Source organism: Physeter macrocephalus, chromosome 9 (assembly GCF_002837175.3).
Source record: "Physeter macrocephalus isolate SW-GA chromosome 9, ASM283717v5, whole genome shotgun sequence".
NCBI classification, from domain to species: Eukaryota; Metazoa; Chordata; class Mammalia; order Artiodactyla; family Physeteridae; genus Physeter; species Physeter macrocephalus.
In genome coordinates this window covers 74,828,810-74,840,411 of record NC_041222.1, presented here as the reverse complement: position 1 = coordinate 74,840,411, position 11,602 = coordinate 74,828,810, and the positions used below count along the sequence as shown (strand labels likewise).

At 41.3% G+C, this 11,602-nt stretch overlaps 1 pseudogene; it reads left to right on the top strand.

Annotated features, from left to right (window-relative positions):
* Positions 1 to 10,554: 10,554 nt before the first annotated feature.
* On the top strand, positions 10,555 to 10,989 carry LOC102982642 (40S ribosomal protein S12-like; annotated as a pseudogene).
* The last annotated feature ends 613 nt before the right edge of the window (positions 10,990 to 11,602 follow it).

Below are 11,602 nucleotides of genomic sequence, written 5' to 3'. Positions count from 1 at the left end.
GTGTAGCATTCCTCTGTACCTCGGCCACCACAGAGACTGTCTAACACCACCTAGGCTCTCTCGAGACTTCACACCAAGCCAAAGCCTTCACCCAACAGACTGGAACACTTAGGTGGATACTCACAGGTCAGATGCGTAGCCATCCGAGTCTCTGCGTCCCCTTCCTTACCGTCTAAATGCAGGCTGGCCTGAGGACTAAGAGAGGGGCTTGGTTCAGGGCTGCAAGCTCCAGACCCCTACACCAAACTTAAGGTTCGGGTGGGACTGTGAGGTGAGATGAGCCCAAGGCAGCAACCGAGGGCAGAGGAATGGCTAGATGACAGACCTGGGGCCCCAGAGAAGGATAAGGATAACAACTCCTCTCACCATCTCAGGTCCTTTCCTGGAGACTGCATCTACATCTAAGCTCCACTTCCTTCCAGGTTCTCTTGGTGCCTCCCTCTCATGCCCCCACCTCCACCCCATAGGCTCAGACACCTGCATCCTAGTGTATGGCAGGGATTTCCTGTCATCTTCCTGCTTTGAGAGTAGCTATTTCTAGCCCTGACTTTATGTCCAGCCAGGTATCTACCTCCGGCAAAGTCCCCACTCTTTCCTTCCCTTCCTTTAGGGCCCCTAACTTAGGTTCTAAGCCTCAGGAGCAAGTAAGGAGGTCCCAATACCTCCAGTATGGAACATCTCCCTGAGGCCGGTCTACCACTACAGGCTCAAGTTCAGAGGTAGGGACTTAGGGTAGATCCTAGGAAGAGCTTCCCAAATTGAGGAAAGGCAGTTGAGGATGGGACCTAAAGGGGCTGTGGACACCATCTAACAAACCAGAGGCCCTCATGATGGCATAAACAAGAGGAATGGGGCAGTATGTCCTGGGAGAGAGAAGGAACCTAAGATTTTAGAAGAGGAAGCTTCATAGTCCCCATGTCTTCCCTGTCATGTTCTCCCTTTTTCCACAAGCTGTGCCAGGGCAGAAAGTCCTCCCCTCAGGAAGATCGGGGGTACATCATCCCAGCTTCCTCTTCCCCCAGACCACCTTTGTTCCCTTCCACTGGCTCTGTGCCCATCTGGAATTTGGGATGGGGAGCCAAATAGGCCCAGGTGGCTCTCCCAGCCCCACCCTACCAAATTCTTGGAAGTACCTGGACAGCTTGGTAAAAATACAGATAAATATATACAGCTTGGTAAAAATACAGATCCTTTGGCCCTATTCTGAGATTCTGTTTAAGATGGTCTGGGGTGCTGCCTCTAATTCTGTATTTTTAATAAGCTCCTTGAGTGATTCTGAAGTGCAGCCGAGTTTGGAAACAGTGTAAACAATCTAATATGATATGACTCTGGAATCATATACATGTCCCCCGAAGCCCATGCTATCCCACCTCTCTGGGAACTCTTCAGAGATAGGCTGTTCACTACTTACTTAGCCACTTCCACAAAAGGTAGGGCAGGTGTGGAAGGGGAGATTTTAGAGATGCGAATTAAAAGCTTTCTCATGCCAGGATTTGCCATAAGACCAGGTAAAAGACACAAGAAATCTTATCTCCTTGTTTTTTCCCGGTCCTGTTCCAGGAATGCCAGCCTCTTGCCAACTGGGGCACTCCCTGCCCTGCTTAAGGTCTCAGCCTGCTGTAAAACCGCAGACTCAAGATCTCAATTATCTCTCTTCTAATTCACTCAGATTCCAGCCCCTCTGTTCTGTGGGCCTTGGGAAGGCCCATACCACATCCTCATCCCCATCCCAACAATATCCCCATCTCTAATCCCCATCCCCTCTGCATCCCATCCTTCCCCAACAGCAACACCCCTATTATGGGCACAATCTTTCTATCACTATCTTGTACCTGGCCCATGCTGTCCTGACTGCATCCCTCCCAATCTGTCCTCTCTATATCTCTCTATAGTCTCCCATTTCCATAAAGCTGGGGTGAACCTGGGGGTGAGGGGCACGCTGGGTTTAGCACTCTGGGAACCAGATGGATTTCCTAGTCTTAACCTGGTGATCACAACTCTGAGGTTCTACACTGGTTTTAAACATAGATTCTAAGTCAAGACCTGATAATCCTCACACACTACACCCCAGCATAAATTCCAAATGGAGGGCTTCCCTGGTGGCACAGTGGTTAAGAATCCGCCTGCCAATGCAGGGGACACAGGTCCAAGCCCTGGTCCAGGAAGATCCCACATGCCTCAGAGCAACTAAGCCTGTGTGCCACAACTACTGAGCCTGCGCTCTAAAGCCCACGAGCCACAACTACTGAGCCTGCGTGCCACAACTATTGAAGCCTGCGTGCCTAGAGCCCATGCTCCACAACAAAAGAAGCCACCACAATGAGAAGCCCATGCACCACAACAAAGAGTAGCCCCCACTCGCTGCAACTAAAGAAAGCCTGTGCAGCAACAAAGACCCAATGAAGCCAAAAATAAATAAATAAATAAATTTTTAAAAATTCCAAATGGATAAAAGATTTAAAATGTTAGAAATTAAATACAGGAATGACAGCATGCAAAATGTCAGACTAGAAAGCTCTAGGGTCAGTCCCTCCACCGAAGTAACCACTGAGCTGAAAAGAGCAATTGGAATCACCTATTTCAGAATTCTGGAACCTAACTGGGCACATAACAATCAGGAGAGTACTTGATGAAGGCAGAGGATGTTGATCTTTCATAAGAGAACATCATGCATGAACTATCTACTAGTCGATGCTGTGGGGACGGCAGCCCACATTCCCGGAGTGGCTGGCTGGTGGCAGAGAACCTTGTCCTCCAAATATCGGGGGTTTTACCTTTTGGTTGGTCTGGGGGTTCCCTGAGAGATAGGTGCAGACGCTTGCCTTGGTTTTAGCCCTCCTGGGCTGCAGTAGCTTCCACAGTGGTATATATCAGAATACTTAAGGGGACATAACTCTTTTGTGGGTGAGGGGGAGAGAAATCTTTATCAGGTCATTGGCTGACCACAGAAGTAGGAGAACAGAAACCTCAGGGACCACACACAACAAAGAATACACTTGTCAAAACTTATTTGGAAAAGTCAAAATGGACAGCTACAGCCCTTAACAAGTAAATATCTGAAACCCCTAAGGAGTGGAAGAATCAGATTTCCAAAGACACCACATTTTAATACTCAGAATGTATAGTTATCAACAAAAAATTAACAAAGCATACAAAGAAACATGGAAGTATGACCCATTCACAGGAAAAAAAAGAATTTGACAAAAACCATCCCTAAGGACGCCCACACATTGGACATATTAGATGAAGACTTTAAATTAACTGTCTTAAATATGCTCAAAGAGCTGAAGGAAACCATGGGCAAACAACTAAATTCTAGAGCCAAAAATACAATAACCAAAGTGAAAAAATTCACTGAGGGAGATCAACAACAAATTTGAGAAGGCAGAAGAAAGAATCAGCATACCTGAAGATAAGGCAATTAAAGTTATTGAGTCTGAGGAGCAGGATAAAAAGATAAAGAAAAACGAACAAAGTCTGAGAGACCTATGGGATATCATCTAACACACCTCACCACAAGAGTCCCATGAGAGAGAGAACAGAGCAGAAAAAAAGTTTTTGAAGAAATAATGGCTGATACCCAAATCTGATGAAGCCATGAATATACATATCCAAGAAGTTCAAAAAATTCTAAGCAGAATAAACTCAAAGAGATCCATACCAAAACACATTATAGTCAATTTGTTGAAACCCAAAGATAATCTTGAAATTTTGAAAGCAGCAAAAGAGAAGTGACTCACTATGTACAAGGTATTCTCAGTAATATTAACAGTTGATTTCTTCTCTGAAACTATGGAGGCCAGAAAGCAGTGGGATGATATATTGAAAATCTTGAAAGAAAAAACTATCAAACAAGAATTCTGTATCTGGAAAAACCATCCTTCAAGAATTAAGGAAAAATTAAGACATTTCCAGACAAACAAAAGTACAGGAAGTTCATTACCAGTAGACCTGCCTATGAGAAATGCTAAAGGGAATCCTTCAGGATGAAAGGATGGGACAATAAATGGTAACTTGAAGCAATACAAAAAAATAAAGACCTCTGACAAAGATAACAACATAGGTAAATATAAAAGATAGTATATTATATTTTTGGTTTATAACTCCTCTTTTTTTCCTTTGAGAATTAAAAGGCATAAATAATAATTATAAATTGATGTTAATGGGTACACAATATATAAAGATGTAATCTGTGACAATAACAATATAAAAGAGGTAGAACTAAGATGTATAGGAGCAGAGTAATATTTGTTTGTACTATTGGAACAAAGTTGGTATTATTCAAACTTGGGCTTCCCTGGTGGTGCAGTGGTTGAGAGTCCGCCTGCCGATGCAGGGGACACGGGTTCGTGCCCTGGTCTGGGAAGATCCCACATGCCACGGAGCGGCTGGGCCCATGAGCCATGGCCGCTGAGCCTGTGTGTCCGGAGCCTGTGCTCTGCAACGGGAGAAGCCACAACAGTGAGAGGCCCACGTACCGCAAAAAAAAAAAAAAAAAAAAACTAGATTATTATAAGTTTAAGATGTTAATTGTAATCTCCAAGGTAACTACTAAGAAAATAACTTAAAAATATACAGAAAAGGAAAAAGAAGGGAATCAAAATGGTACACTAAAAAAATCAACTGAATACAAAGAAAGGCAGTAATGGAGGAAATGAGGAACAAAATCATATAAGACATACAGAAAACAAATAGCTAAATGACAGAAATAAATCCTTCCTTATAAGTGATTTAAATAAATGAGTCACGAGTATGAAATGTACAGTGTCAATATAATCAATAATTATGTATTATTTTGTATGGTGACAGATGGTAACTAGACTTATTGTGGTGATCATTTTGAAATGTATAGAAATAGTTCCTGCACCAGGAACTAACACAGTGTTGTAGGTCAGTTGTAATTCAAAAACAAACTCATAGAAAAAGAGACTGGATTTGTGATTACCAGAGGTGGGGGTGTGGGAAGGGGGGATTGGATGAGGGTATTCAAAAGGTACAAAATTTCAGTTATAAGTACTAGGGATGTGATGTACAACATAATTATATTAATTATAATTATAATTAATTATAATTATATTAATTATGTTGTACATCACATAACTGCATAACACTACTATATGTTGTATATGAAAGTTGTTAAGAGTAAATCCTAAGAGTTCTCATCACAAAGAAAAAAAATTTTTTCTATTTCTTTAATTTTGTATCTATATGAGATGATGGGTAGCCACTAAACTATGTGTGGTAATCATTTCATGACGTATGTACTTATACAGTGCTGTATGTCAATTATATCTCAATGAAACTGGAAGAAAAAAATAAACAACATGAAAAAATAAAGTAAATGAGTTCAACCCTTTAATTAAAAGGCAGAGATTATCAGAATGGATTTTAAAAAAAAGCATGATCCATCTATATGCTATCTACAAGAGACTAACTTGAGATACAAATACAGAGCTTTAAAGTAAAAGGATGGAAAAAAAATATCCCATGCAACCAGTGACCAAAAGAGAGCTGTGGGGCTTCCCTGGTGGTGCAGTGGTTGAGAATCCGCCTGCCGATGCAGGGTACACGGGTTCGTGCCCCGGTCCGGGAAGATCCCACATGCCGCAGAGTGGCTGGGCCCGTGAGCCATGGCGGCTGAGCCTGCGCGTCTGGAGCCTGTGCTCCGCAACGGGAGAAGCCACAACAGAGAGAGGCCCACATACCGCAAAAAAAAAAAAAAAAGAGAGAGCTGTGGTAGCTATATTACTGTCAGACAAAATACACTTTTTGTCAAAAAAGGTTATAAGAGACCAAAAGGACATTATAGATTGATAAAATGTTTGATACAGCAAGATACAACAATTATAAACAACTGACAGCCAAGCTTCATAATATATAAAGCAAAAACTGACAGAATCAAAGAGGAGAGTTGACAGTTCTACAATAATAGTTTTAGAATTTAATATCTCACTTTCAATAATGGATAGAGGGGCTTCCCTGGTGGCACAGTGGTTGAGAATCTGCCTGCCGATGCAGGGGACACGGGTTCATGTCCCAGTCCGGGAAGATCCCACATGCCGCGGAGCAGCTGGGCCCATGAACCATGGACACTGAGCCTGCACGTCCGGAGCCTGCGCTCCGCAACGGGAGAGGCCACAACAGTGAGAGGCCCGCATACTGAAAAAAAGAAAAAAATAATAATAATAATGGATAGAATAACCAGACAGAAGATCAAGAAGGAAATAGAGAACTTGAGCAACACTATAAATGAATTAGACCTAATAGATATACACACCAAAAACACTCTGCCCAACAACAGGAGAATACGTATTCTTCTGAAGTTCACGTGGAACATTCTCTAGGATAGATGATATGATAGGCCACAAAACAAGTCTAAATAAAATTTTAAGACTGAAATCATACAGAGTATCTTTTCTGATCACAATAGAATAAAACTAGATATCAGAACAAAAGGAAACGTGAAAAATTCACAAATATATGGAAATTGAACAACACACTCAAACGATGCATCAAAGAAGAAATCACAAGGCAAATTAGAAAATACTCTGAGACAAATGAAAACAAAAACATAATATACCAAAACTCCTGAGATCCAGTGAAAGCAGTGCTAACAGGAAAATTTATAGCTGTAAATGTCTACATTTTAAAAAGATTTCAGGGACTTCCCTGGTGGTCCAGTGGTAAAGAATCCACCTTAAAATGCAGCGGACACAGGTTTGATCCCTGGTCAGGGAACTAAGATCCCACGTGCCACAGGGCTACTGAGCTTGCGCACCTCAACTACAGCCCATGCGCCACAACTACAGAGCCCACTCACCCTGGAGCCTGTGAGCCACAACTAGAGAGAGAAAAACCCACACACCACAACTAGAGAGAAGCCTGCACACCACAATTAAGATCCTGAATGCCACAACTAAGACCCAATGCAGCAAAAAAATAAATAAATAATAAATAAATCTTTTTTAAAAAGAAAGAAAATACTTTGAGACAAATGAAAACAAAAACATAATATACTGAAACTTTTGAGATTCAGTGGAAGCAGTGCTATGAGGAAAATTTATAGCTGTAAATGTCTACATTTAAAAAGAAGATTTCAGGTACTTCCCTGGTGGTCCAGTGGTAAAGAATCCACCTTCCAAGGCAGGGGATGTGGGTTCAATTCCCTGGTCAGGGAACTAAGATCCCACATGCCGCAGGACAACTAAGCCCATGCGCCACAACTACTGAGCTCGTGTGCCTCAATGAGAGAGTCCGCATGCCACAAACCACAGAGCCCACATGCTCTGGACCCCGAGTGCCACAACTACAGAGCCCACGTGCCCTGGAGCCTGCACACCACAAGCCAGAGAGAGAAAACCCACACGCCACAACTAGAGAGAAGCCTGAGCACTGCAATGAAGGGACCAAGCTGCAACAAAAAGATCCTGCATGCCTCAGCAAAGACCCTGTGTGCCAAAACTAAGACCTAACGCAGCCAAATGAATAAATAAATAGATAAATAAATAAAAAGATTTCAAATCAATAACCTAACTGTACACTTTAAGAGACTAGAAAAAGTCAATAAAACCAAACCCAAAAATAGAAGAAGGAACTAATACAGATTAAAGCAGAGACAAATGAAATAGAGAATACAAAAAATAGAGAAAAATCAACAAAACAAAAAGATGGTTCTTTGAAAAGATCAACAAAACTGACACACTTGAGATTAGACTGACTAAGGAAAAAGAAAGAAGATTCAAATTAGTAAAATCAGAAATGAAACTGGGGGCATTACTACAATTTCATAGACATGAAAAGTGTTATTAGAGGATACTATGAACAATTGTACATCAACAAATTGGGTAATCTAGATGAAATGGATAAAGTCCAGAAACACAAAAATTATCAAAACTTACTCAAGAATAAATAGAAAATCTAAATAGATCTATAAAAAGTAAGGAGATTCAATCAGTAATGAAAACATCCCAACAAAGAAAAACCCAGGACCAGATGACTTCACTAGTGAATTCTACCAAATATATTTTTTCTTCCAAACATTTAAAGAAGAATTAGCATCAATCCTTCTCAAACTCTTCCAAAAAATTGAAGGGGAGGAAACATTCCCTAACTCATTTTATGGTGGCAGCATTACCCTGATACCAAAGCCAGACAAGGACACTACAAGAAAATAAAAGTACAGGTCAATATCCCTGATGAACATAGATGTAAAAAGTCTCAACAAAATACTAGCAAACCAAAGTCAACAGCAGATTAAAAGAGTCATACATGGCGATCAAGTGGATTTATTCCAGGTATATAAGGATGGTTCAACATCCACAAATCAATCAATGTGATACACCACATTAACAAATTGAAGAATAAAAATCATATGATCATCTCAATAGATGGAGAAAAAGCATTTGACAAGTTTTAACACCAATTTATGATAAAAACTCTCAATAAAGTGGGTATAGAAGGAACGTACTTCAACATAATAAAAGCCATGTATGACAAGCCTTCAGCTAGCATCATACTCAAATGTGAAAAGCTGAAAGCTTTTCTCATACGATTAAGAACAAAAGATGAGCGTTTATTATCACCACTTCTATTCAACTTAGGGCTAGAAGTCTTAGCCAGAGCAATTAGGCAAGAAAACTTACATATGTACATAAAATCCCAAAGACTTCACCAAAAAACTCTTAGAACTAAGAAACAAATTCAGTAAATTTGCAGAATACAAAATCAACATACAAAAACCAGTTGCATTTCTATACACTAACAGCAAACTATCTGGAAAAAAATTAAGAAACAATCCCATTTACAACAGCATCAATAACAATAAAATACTTAGGAATTTTTTTTTTTTTTTTTTTTTTGCGGTACGCGGGCCTCTCACTGTTGTGGCCTCTCCCATTGTGGAGTAGAGGCTCCGGACGCGCAGGCTCAGCGGCCATGGCTCACGGGCCTAGCCGCTCCACAGCATGTGGGATCTTCCCGGACCGGGGCACGAACCTGTGTCCCCTGCATCGGCAGGCAGACTCTCAACCACTGCGCCACCAGGGAAGCCCCTTACGAATAAATTTAACCAAGGAGGTGAAACACCTATACACTGAAAACTATAAGACACTGATGAAAGAAATTGAAGACACAAATAAATGGAAGGATACCCTGTGCTCTTGGATTGGCATATTAATATCGCTAAAATGTCCATAACTACCCAAAGAGATCTAGAAATTCAATGCAATCACTATCAAAATTCCAACTGCATTTTTTCACAGAAATAGAAAAAATCCTAAAATTCATGTAAAACCACAAAAGACCCCAAATAGCCAGAGTAATTTTGAGAAGGAAAAACCAAGGGGCTTCCCTGCTGGCACAGTGGTTAAGAATCCGCCGGCCAATGCAGGGGACATGGGTTCGAGCCCTGGCCCGGGAAGATCCCACATGCCGCGGAGCAACCAAGCCCATGTGCCACAACTACTGAGCCTGTGCTCTAGAGCTCGCGTGCCACAACTACTGAGCCCATGTGCCACACTACTGAAGCCCACGTGCCTACAGCCCGTGCTCCGCAACAAGAGAAGCCACTGCAATGAGAAACCTGGGCACCGCAACAAAGAGTAGCCCCCACTCACCACAACCAGAGAAAGCCCACAAACAACAACAAAGACCCAATGCAGCCAAAAATAAACATTAATTAATTTATTTTTTTAAAAAAACCAAGCTGGAGGCATCATGCTTCCTGATTTCAAACTATATTACTAAGCTACAGTAATCAAAACAGTATGGTACTGGCATGAAAACAGACACATAGACCAGTGGAATAGATTACAGAGCCCAGAAATAAACCCATGCATATACGGTCAACCAATCTTTGAAAGGGGATCAAGAGCACAAAATGTGGAAAGGATAGTCTTTTCAAAAAATGGTGTTGGGGCTTCCCTCGTGGCACAGTGGTTAGGAATCTGCCTGCCGATGCAGGGGACACGGGTTCGATCCCTGGTCCAGGAAGATCCCACATGCTGCGGAGAAACTAAGCCAGTGCACCACAACTACTGAGCCTGCGTGCCACACCTACTGAAGCCCACGTGCCTAGAGCCCATGCTCTGCAACAAGAGAAGCCACTGCAATGAGAAGCCTGTGCACCACAACAAAGAGTAGCCCCCACCCACTGCAACTAGACAAAGCCCATGCACAGCAATGAAGACCCAACTCAGCCAAAAATAAAATAAATAAAATAAATTAAGAAAAAAAATGGTGTTGAAAAAAATGGATAGCCACATGTACAAGAATGATACTGGACCCCTACTGTACACCACTCACAAAAATTCAAATTAAAAACTTAAATGTAAGACCTGAAACCATAAAACTCCTAGAAGAAGACACAGGAGAAAATCTCCTTGGCATCAGTCTTGGCAATGATATTTTTGGATATGACAGCAAAGGCAGAAATAAACAAGTAGGAGTACATCAAACTAAAAAGCTTCTGTATACTCTTTCCCTGCCTCCGCTGAGTAGCTCACAGGTGGAGGTTGGGGTACATTCAAGATTCAGTTCCACCCATTACCCACCACCATGGCCGAGGAAGGCACTGGTGCTGGAGGTGCAATGGACGTTAATACTGTTTTGCAAGAGGTGCTGAAGACCACCCTCATCCACAATGGCCTAGCACATGGAATTTGCAAAGCTGCAAAGTGTTAGATCAGTGCCAAGCCCATCTTTGCGTGCCTGTATCCAACTGTGATGAGCTTGTGTAAGTCAAGTTGGTGGAGGCCCTCCATGCTAAACATCAAATCAACCTAATTAAGGTTGATGACAGCAAGGAACTAGGGGAGTGGGTAGGACTCTGTAAAACTGACAGAGAGGGAAAACCCTGTAAAGTGGCTGGTTGCAGTTGTATGGTGGTTAAGGACTATGGCAAAGATTCTCAGGTCAAGGATGTCATCAAGAAGTACTTCAAATGCAAGAAATGAACAAATTAAAGACTTGGCTCTTTAAAATAAATAAATAAATAAGCAAGTTTCTACACAGCAAAAGAAATAATCAACAAAAAGAAAAGGCAACCTAGGGACATAGGAAATAGGAGAAAATATCTACAAACCATATATCTGATAAGGGGTTAATACCTAAAATATATAAGGAACTCCTACAACTCAATAGCAAAACAAACATACAAAAAATCTGACTAAAAACTGGGAAAATGACCTGAATAGATAGTTTTCCTAAGAAGACATACAAACAGCAAATGGGTATATGAAAAGATGCTCAACATCAATAATCATCAGGGAAATGAACATCAAAACCACAGAGATATCACATTACACCTGTTAGGATAGCTATTATCAAAAAGATAAAGGGTAAGAAATGCTGGAAAAGGTGTGGAGAAAATGGGAACACTTTTGCATTGTTGGTGAAAATGTATATTGGTACAGCCATAATGGAAAACAGTATGGAAGTTCCTCAAAAAATTAAAAAAGAAATACCATATGATCCAGCAATCCCACTTCTGGGCATATATCCAAAGGAAATGAAATCAGAATTTCAAAGAGATATCAGCACTCCCATGTTCATTACAGCATTAGTCACAATAACAAGATGTGGAAACAACCTGAGGGTCCATCCA